General features: G+C 41.2%; 1 pseudogene; it reads right to left on the reverse strand.

Annotated features, from left to right (window-relative positions):
* Positions 1–4,284: 4,284 nt before the first annotated feature.
* On the reverse strand, positions 4,285–7,032 carry LOC104870864 (annotated as a pseudogene).
* Positions 7,033–9,902: the final 2,870 nt, after the last annotated feature.

Consider the following 9,902-nt stretch of genomic DNA (forward strand, 5'->3'; position numbering starts at 1 on the left):
GCGCCCAGTCCATGTAGTAGTCTGTGAAGGTGTAGCCAGAAGCCTTGCAGGAGATCTTCACAGACTCCTTGGGCCTCTTCACCTCAGCCTCAGACTGCACCAACTGCACCTGGCCATGGACACCTGTGGCGACAAGACAGGAGTTGGATGTGTGACCCCTGAGAGGCTCTGGTCCCTTCTGTAGCCCTAGGACTGGGTGTCATCTTACTTTTCACAGCTGCCACCAAGAAGAGGATTCTCCAGGTCCGCTCCATGGTGAGGAGCTGTGCTCTGCTGGATTCTTCAGAAGAGGGTGATGGCTGTGGAATGCTCTGGGGCACAGATATATCCATATTCACCTCAGCAGATGCTGGTTATTTGCATATTCATGAGGCAGAAAACTTCTTAGCTCCAGACTTGATCCAGCCTGAGAAAGAGGCCATTGAGCAGTGTGGTCCTGGTGTCCATATCCTTATCCTTTCTGAGGAGATACATCTTCTCTCACTTCCTTACAAATTTGTGCGTATCGGCTTCAACTTACTGAGCATCAAAGCACCTGAAGAGAGCTCTGCTCTCTCAACCCGCCTGTGAATGGCCTATAAACCACCTGAACCTCTTCTTGGCTATCAGTGTTCTTGCTGCTAAGCAGCTGTATTGACCAGGGCCTGCTTCTATCAGGTATCATCATAACTCACTGTTCTCCCAAAAAGACGGACACTATTAATCCCACATGAGTACTCCGAATAGTGCGTGAGCTGCCAGGCATCCTAGAATGGTATCTACAGCAACTCCCTGGATTGATAGTGTCCCATCTGCTCCACAGGAAGACCCTGGGTCTTCAGACCAGCCTTATGATATATGCTCTGGGGATGTCTTTATGATCCCCTCAAGGATGGGATTTGAGTGTGAGTCTCATGACTCAGGTTCCAAAATCTTGCCTAAGAATTGGTGTTAGTTTTACTGTGGACTCATTCACAATGGAACAAAACAAAATTTGAGGGTTTTCATAGAGATTACACTGACATCACTCTTCTGCATCTTTGCCCACTTATTGGTGCACAGGGTTCATTCACCCGTCCCACGCTCTGAACCTCCACAACAATGCCAGGCACTCACTCCTGGTGCTAACACCTAGACCTGAGATTGAAGATCATGCCTCTGTGATCTGAGTGTCTCCCAACATGGTGTGCCATTGCAGGTTAGAATAATCCATTTTGCATTCCATACACTTACTAATGAGATACTCAAAGCACTAGAAACCTGACTTTTGTGGCTCATCTTGTATGATGGAGTTTTATTTGTCCTATAGACTATTTTGACCCCTAAAGCTCATCATACAATGAAGGGTGTTTCCTCTGTATTTATGATAGTTTTTTTCCAAGAAGAATAACGTTGTGGAAAAGTCCTCAGAATGTCTGACTAGAGAAGGCTGTGGTTCATTTCTCAGTGCCCAATCTTATTCCCTCATTTCAGAGGAGCAAGGCGTCTACTTAGAGCCTCACCTTGAGAGTCTCAGGAATCTGCGGGTAACACATGACGTTTGTACCCAGGAGCTCTCATTGTTAACTTAGTCCTCCAGACACCCACCAAATCCTCGATAGTGTTCCCTCCAGTGTGGACCCTGAACTCCTTCTGAGCCAGGAAGAATGGTTCATCTGTGATTATGGATGTTCCCGGCCCTCCAGGTTTCTTCATGTTTGTTCAATCTACAATTTGATTTCTTTCATGAGCCCATGAAAAAATAAAAATGTCTATTTTCTCCAGATTTTTGTAGAATTGCATATGCATGTGATAATTTTCTATGTACTCACAGGTTTCAGTAAAATCCAGAAGTGCTGTCAGTGGCCAAATATGTGCTGTTTCTTGAGTTCGGGTACTAAGTTCACTAATTGAAAATGACATTTAGAGGATCATGAATGAATCCACAAAGACACAGAAAAAGGAAATGAAAGATATCCTATCAGGAAAGAGGCATGTTCCCGGCCAGAGCTCTGGCTGGGACCGCGCCCTGCTGGGGCCTAGACTTCAAATGTCAGAGAGCAGAAGGGACATCATTCTGAGCCCAGGAAGATAGCTGGGTGATGAGCATCCAAGAGACAGCCTCTCAGGGTCATGAGAATCAAAGCAAACCGAGTGTGTGAAGAGAATCCCTCCAATAAAGACTCAGCTGTTGGCAGTAGCTGGCATTCCTGATATATCTAGATATCTTTTTGGGTTTTGGATTTTCATTTCCCTACTAACTACTGCAAGAAAACGTGTTAAAGTGTGGCTTCATGATACAGATACATCTTGGGAACAAGAAAAACAGCAATCATCACTCTGACTACTCTCTGCTTTGGTGCATAGATAGCCCTTGACTGCAGTGGGTCTGAATGTATGGTCCCAACCGTGGGCATCAGTAGTACTTGAGAACCTGTTAGTTCAAAGTTTCTGAGTCAGAAACTCTGGAGATGGGACCAAGAGTCACCTGCAGATGATTCTGATCCTCCTGATATGTAAGATCTTTGGCATTTTTTTAAATATTTATTAAATGTTTTATTTAAAATTCCTTACATGAAAAAGAAGGTACACAAATACAGAATACATTGCGATGACCAAGGCAGTACTCTACATGACAAAAATCAAAACAACACGAATTTATGCAGTAAATGTACTGGCACTGAACAAGATACTTGAAATTTAATCCAGGGTGCATATGCATGCAATGATCTGACTACAGGCATGTGCAAAACAAATTATTTCCTTGACCACTGAAATGCAAACCATTCTGACCAAAAAATGCCTAATTGCCCTGGTGAACATTTTGAGAGACCTTGTATACAACAGGAAAAGAACTGGCATGACACTTAAAGACTGCAAAAAGAATCAAAACATATTTAATGCAATTCTGCATAAAATATGCACAATCTTACTACTTAAAAATTTAAAAAAGAGAGCACCCTGACTAAAGGTGAAAACCTCATAAAAGGAAAGTGCTCATTATTTGTATATATTTGCTAGAAACCTGGTAAGATTTTGTTGAGGGGAACAAGGAAGGTATCTAATGAAGTCATTCATTTCAAATTTGTTCAAAAAGATTCCTAAAGTTGTAAATTGCTGCTTTTGCCATCTTAAAATATTATAACATGAATACACTTTCTACTATTTGCCTGGAGAACAAAAAAGTAACTTGAAGAAAGTGTTTCTCAAAATGAGGTCCAAAAACCCTGAAGAGTTCTAATGTGGGCTAAGTAATAAATATGTTTTAAAAAACTCTCTGTGTAATTATTCTGCGTTCTGAAATGCACTAGAGCAAAGGGCAGTGCTTAAAAGCAAGATAATAAACATCTTTCTGACATGTTAGAATTCTCTATAATTTTATGTTGTGAATGCTCCTTTTTGTTTTCAAACAAGTTCCAGGCATTTAGAGAAACATATCTGCCTCAGAAATGAACATGTGAGTGTCTATAAATAGTTTCCTTTATGTTTTCATTACTTTCAAACTGAAAAATTGAAAGAAAAGAAAATATATGTCTAAAAGCTTTGGAAAAGTTACATTTCTAATGAAATGTGGCACTTCAAAAAAGAAAAGAAAATTTATTAAATGCCTACAAATTTTAAATCATTCTAAGTTTAAAACTAGGTAGTTCACCTAAAATTAAATTTTACTAAGAGTGCCTCATTGTAATTTATTTAGACGATGATGGTTACTTTCCACGTCCTTTGCATAAAAATAGTCCTAAGACAGGAATATTATATCTGGCAACTTTAAATAATGAAATGCTAATCAGTAATATCAATAAAAATATTTTGAAAAATTTTGCCCCTGAAATGAATTCTACTACATATTTCATGTGTTATCCTACCAAAGAATAACAAACTTAACTAAGGAGATAGAACTATAATAAATGTATTTTATAAAGATTAATTAAATATGGCTATAATTTTTTAGATTCCCTGAAGGCTATATAAACTGGGCTTCAAAAAGTATAGGTAATATGGTTTGAGATTAACCACACAGGTAAGACATTCTACTAAAAAGAAAAACTATTTTCCCTTATAGTGAAAAAGTAGAAAAAGTATTACATGGTCTCCATTCAACAAATGGAATGTGTTTCCAAGTTTGTTTAAGAAGCAATTGCCTCATTGTTATTCAAGTCAAATCGTAAAAACCAACTCTTATCAACAAAAACATTCAATCTTCCCTATTATGGACTATAACAAGCCAGTATTACATTGACATATAACTATACAAAATAAAATCAGCTTCTTGACATCTATAAAATGGTTATTTGAACATAGGTTGCTAACAAGTTTTTTCATGCATTAAAGAGCAACATCAGCAGAATACATAGCTGAAAAATGAGAGTCAGATGCTTCTTCATACATCGTAAGATGATTAATATACTCAAAACCTGCAAATTCCCATCCATCAGTCTTCCTCACGATATCATTATCATCTCGGGTGAGCTGGAGAGGTTCATCAGTAAATTGAAGATCAAAATTGTCCAAACCAATTCCCCCAAACATATTTAGTTTAAAGGGAGACACCACCTGCTTTTGCTCCATCATCTCGCAGTTAACGTTTTCAAAAAATGGATGCCCCTGGAATCAGCAAATCCCCTTTGAGGACAGCAACCAACTCATTCCACTGGGTCCCTGTTCAGAAAACTCTTCAGAACACTTGCAGCTTTTATGGACAAATCAGGAGGTAAGTGAATGGTTCTTTCCAAAATAATTTCCAGGAGATTCTTTTTTGCATTTTGGTCAGGGTTGTCAGAGCTCTCCACAAGACGGAATGGAGATTCCCCAACCATCATCTCATACAACAGCACTCCAAGAGTCCACCAGTCCACACTGAAGCCATACTCTTCCCCTCTTATAATTTCTGGAGCCAGGTAATTAGGAACGCCACAGAAAGTTCTGGTCATGTCTCCTGGCTCTAAGCCTTGCTTACACATGCAGTAATCGAAGAGTTTAATGTGCACTTCAGAGTCAGGTAATAAATTGTCCAGTTTCAAATTTCTGTACAGTATCCCTCGCTGATGGAGATAGTTGAATGCTAAACTGATTTCTGCAGAGTAAAACCTGGCATGTTCTTCAGGAAGTATTCTTTGTTGCTGCCTATGAAACATCAGATCTCCACCATTTACATAGTCTAGAAGAAAGAACAGTCTGCTTTCTGTCTGGAAGCAGGAATGCAGTCCAACTAGAAATGGACAATGAGATGCCTGCTGTAAAATGTGCTTCTCTGTCCATACCCGATCAGTGTGGATGAGATCTTTTTTCACTGCTTTCATCGCATAAGTAGGATCTTATTTTTTCAGCTACTGAACCAACAGTACTTTCCCATAACTTCCTCTGCCACTCACACTGAGCAAATCAAAGTCCTGAAGACCTTAACCAGGTGAAATTTTTCCACTTTCCCCAGTGTTCCCTGCCTCATTCTCTTCATCAAGTTGTTCTAAAGCCTCATGACTTGAAAGATTCTGTTGGATCGCTGTCTGTGCACGGTGTGAAGCCATGGTTGATGGAGCCCCTGGCACCATGGGCTCTGATGGTAGTGAACGCTGCCCTCATTGAACTGTGACAAGTCGGTGGCACTTCTTGTGCACTGAGAGTTTACACCGGGTGCACTTATATACCTGGCGTCCAAGGCCCCCTACACGGTCTGTGCAGACGGCGCAGTGAGCTCACCTGCTGAAGCTTTGGCTTGAAAAACGTGGCAATTTGTACAATGCAGCTTTCTCCAGCGGCCTGCGGCTCCGTGCCCGATGGATGTATCTTCCGGTGGACAAGGCACTTTAGGATGTTCTGCTATACAAGGTGTTGCATTAACTAGGAGCTCAGAATCTTTCTTTAACTCAGAGAGCATCATGGCCTCTTCTAACTCCAGCGGAGGTGACACAGTGTATGGGACTCTTTCTTCCGCTACCCAATCTGTGGTTAAAATCTGTTTATTGTCCAAACACCACACATCTTGACATTTATCACAAAAGCCCTCTAAGGAGCTGGAATTCTCAAAAGATGCTGTCACAATGTCTCTTCCCAAGCTCAGGACCGATGGGGTAGTGGTGTGGGTGGTGGAGGTGCCCAGGAAAAAGGGGCCATAGATGGGTTGGCTTCCCAGGAAAATGGGCAGGAAGGGCTTGGTGAATGAGTGTGGCCTGGCTGCCAGCACAGACCAGAGTGGCCGGAATTCCGCAAGGCTCTCTGTGATGTTGTTTCCAATAGTGGCAGCCACGCCTGGTTGGATGTACATCAGGATTCTGTGCGTCTCTCCGGGGTTGGTGTCTATGACTTCAGTCTCCTCCCCTGGACCTTGACTCTCTAGGTTTTCTGTGGCCAGCTCTCGGGAGACCTGCCCAGAGCGACTGGGTGTTTCTGGGTGTGGTGATTCTTGCCCTGAGGTCTTCCCTGCTTCTGTGCCAATCGTATTTGGGTTTAGGGAGACTTCACTGGGGCACCTTGACTTTGGTAGGTCACTGGTGGTCACTACCGGGGAGACCTTCCCTGAGTGTCTGTGACACTTACAGTTGTGTCGCTGCTGCAGTGCGGCCTGCGGTGTCTGGATGGTGTCAGCCGTCTTCTCAATCTTCCACAGATACTTTCTCTGCCTGGGGTCCTGGGGCTGCTGCCTCGCGAAGTGGAGAAGCAGCTCAGCATGTCTGCTGTTGCCCGTCTCCAGCCAAGTGAGCTTGGGCGACGGCTGCTACTGGATTGTGATGCCCGTTCGCAAGGGTTCCACATTCTGTTTGGAGATGTTGCCAAGGAAGTGAGGTCATGTCTTTGGGTTCCACAACTGCAGTCCCCCCTTTGATAAGATAACCCTATGGCCTATCTTTTTCTTCATACTAAGTAAATCAGTGGCTCTTAACTTAGTATATTATTTTTATGTAACAATTTTTTAAGTTTCTTATCTGTGTATCATCTGTCTGTTCATTTGTCACTTTTGAATTACTAGGAGTTGTACCCTGTGTCTCCACACAAACTACAGGTGTATCCTCAGGGTTTTCTCTTTTTTCAGATAGGCACTACAGGTTTTCCTAAGTCACAGAAATCATCAGACTGCATTGCACCTTATAATCTTCTTGCCTCAGCCACCCAGAGTGCTGGTATTACACTCACACAACATCCTGCCTGATTCAGCGTGCTGTTTCAAAATATCCAATCTAGGAAGACTTTCTGTGATATCAGGCATTGGTGATATTTTCAATTGTAAAACATGTGCACTGACACTTTGCATGTGATGGGCACAGTATCAAGGGGTCTTTAACATATAAAGCAGGAAGTGCTGAGGATTTACACTTAGAGAACTGAAATTTAGGATGTTTTTCTTCCATTGATTGAATGTATCATCACTTCCATTTCATTAGGTATAGTGAGACCTTCTAGAAATTTCCACAATAATTTTCCTTAAGAGATACGATTCTTATGGGGAGAGGAGGAGTGAGTGAAGGGAGGGCAGGGACAAGGGGAAAAAACAGGGAACCAGACCTGTCATTTAAAGTTCCAGGATCCCTGGAAGACACAAAAACAAATGCAGATGTACTCAGCTACCTCATCTTCGACAAAGGAGCTCACCATCCTCAGTGGAGGAAAGATAGCCTCTTTAATAAATGGTGTTGGAAAAACTGGATATCAACCTGCCACAGATTAAAATTAGACCCTTATCTTTCGCCATGCACTAAATTAAAATCCAAATGGATTAAAGATCTAAATATTAAAACAGAAACATTAAACTTGCTGGAAAGTAAGTTAGGCAGAACTCTGGAAGACATTGGTATAGGAAAAGACTTTATGAACAAATCCTCAGTAGCACGGGAACTAGCAGAAAGAATCAACAACTGGGATCTCATCTTACTAAAAAGCTTCTGTACTTCAAAAGAAACCATTAGCAGAACTAAGAGACAATCTACAATGTGGGAAAAAATTTTTACCAGCTGTACCTCAGACAAAGGACTATTATCAAGGATATATAAAGAACTCAAAACAATCAGTCCCCCCAAATATAAAGACCCGATCCAAAAATGGGCATCCGAAATGAACAGACATTTCTCATACAAAGAAGTGAAAGCAGCAAGAAAATATATGAAAAAATGTTCCACATCACTGGTCATTCGAGAGATGCAGATGAAAACAACACTGAGATTCCACCTCACCCCACAAAGAATGGCTGCTATCAAGAAATCACACAATAACAAATGTTGGCGGGGTTGTGGGGAGAAAGGAACCCTCCTCCATTGTTGGTGGGAGTGCAGACTAGTGCAACCACTATGGAAATCAATATGGAGATACCTCAAAGAGCTTGGACTGGAGGTTCCATTTGACCCAGCCATCCCTCTGTTGGGTATCTTTCCAAGAGAACTAAAAGAATCATATCACAGAGAAGTATGTGCACCCATGTTTATAGCGGCACAGTTTGTAATAGCTAAATCTTGGAAACAACCTATTTGCCCATCCGTTGGAAACTGGATAAAGAAGTTGTGGTTTTTCTATAAAATGGAATATTACTCAGCCATAAAGAGCGAGAGAATAGATTCATTCATAGGAAAATGGATACATATTGAAGATATACTCCTAAGTGAAATAAATAAGTCCCACATGTGTAAATACCAAATAGTTTCCCTGGTGTGAATATTCTGCAACAATGCATAAGATTCTAATAAGATTACTGACATTTAGAAATGGGAGGAAAGGAGCTAAAGGTGTAGGGAAGGTGTGATACGTAGGGGAAGAACAAAAAGGGAAAAGAAAAAAATGTGAGAGAATGAAAAGATGAAAATAAAGTGTTTGTAGATGGGGAGGGGAGGAGGGGGTGAAGGGAGGGCAGAGGTAAGGGGAAAAAAATGAGAATCAAGACTTGCCATGTAAAGGTACATGATCCCAACAATGAATGTAACTGTACTGTATCCCTAAATGTACCAATAAACTCAATAAAAAATAAAAAATAAAAAAATAAAGTTCCAGGATCCCAATAATGAATGTAAGTGTACTTTATGCCTAAAATGTACCAATAAACTCAATAAAAAAAGAAAATGGAAATGAAAGGAAAATAAAGAGAAGATTTAGAGATTTCAGGGATCTTGAGATAGGTGGAATCCAGGAGGTCTGAGTGAAGATCCGGCCTCAGGACAAGTGATGCATATTCTGGAAGATGGGCTCATGTGAGCTAGAAATAACAGGGCCATCATTTCATACAGGACACAGCAGTCATGATTGGGCTCCAGGTGTGGCACAGAGCTGGCTGAGGAGGGGGAAATGCATTTGATTCCCAGGATGAGCGTTCATGAAGCCATGGTAACACCTGCAGTGTAGAGGTCTATGTGTGACGACTTCTCCTCAGCTCTGACTTCAGGAACTGTAACTCTGTGGGACCTGAGTGTCCTTCTGCTCACTGTACACACACTTTACAGAAATCCATAAACACATGAATGACATTATGAACTACATTGTTATGTGTGATCATTTAAGAGAAGCTTAGGAATAGAAAACTTTCTGATCAATAAGGAAATAACTGAAATAAAGCAAAGAAAAAATATAAAGTCAAAATTACAAGAATCTGTTAAGGCAAAATGATTATTATGAAACAGGAGTATTTTATCTTAAGTGTGCTGTATTAGTGAAACATAAATGGAAAATGGGACGGAGAGAATGCGGAATTAGGAGAAAAAGGAGAAAAAGAGAGAACAAAAAGTCCAAAGATAGAATTTTACAATTCTCTGTTTATACATCCCATAAAGAAAGTGCAGTTCCTACTCATGTTCAGAAAATATGGACAGAAAGCATTCACTGGAGTCTTTGACCCTGTCCTGAGTCGAGTGAGGCTGCCTCTGTGTCCTGCTGCCCTGAACACAGTGGTCCACATGGTGCTGGTGCTGATCCTGGGGCAAGGCCTTCTGAAATGGCTACGTAAGAGAGTGCTGTGTGTCCTCAGGCCCTGT

Source organism: Fukomys damarensis, unplaced genomic scaffold, assembly GCF_012274545.1.
Source record: "Fukomys damarensis isolate Sample0158 unplaced genomic scaffold, DMR_v1.0_HiC HiC_scaffold_25, whole genome shotgun sequence".
Lineage (NCBI taxonomy): Eukaryota > Metazoa > Chordata > Mammalia > Rodentia > Bathyergidae > Fukomys > Fukomys damarensis.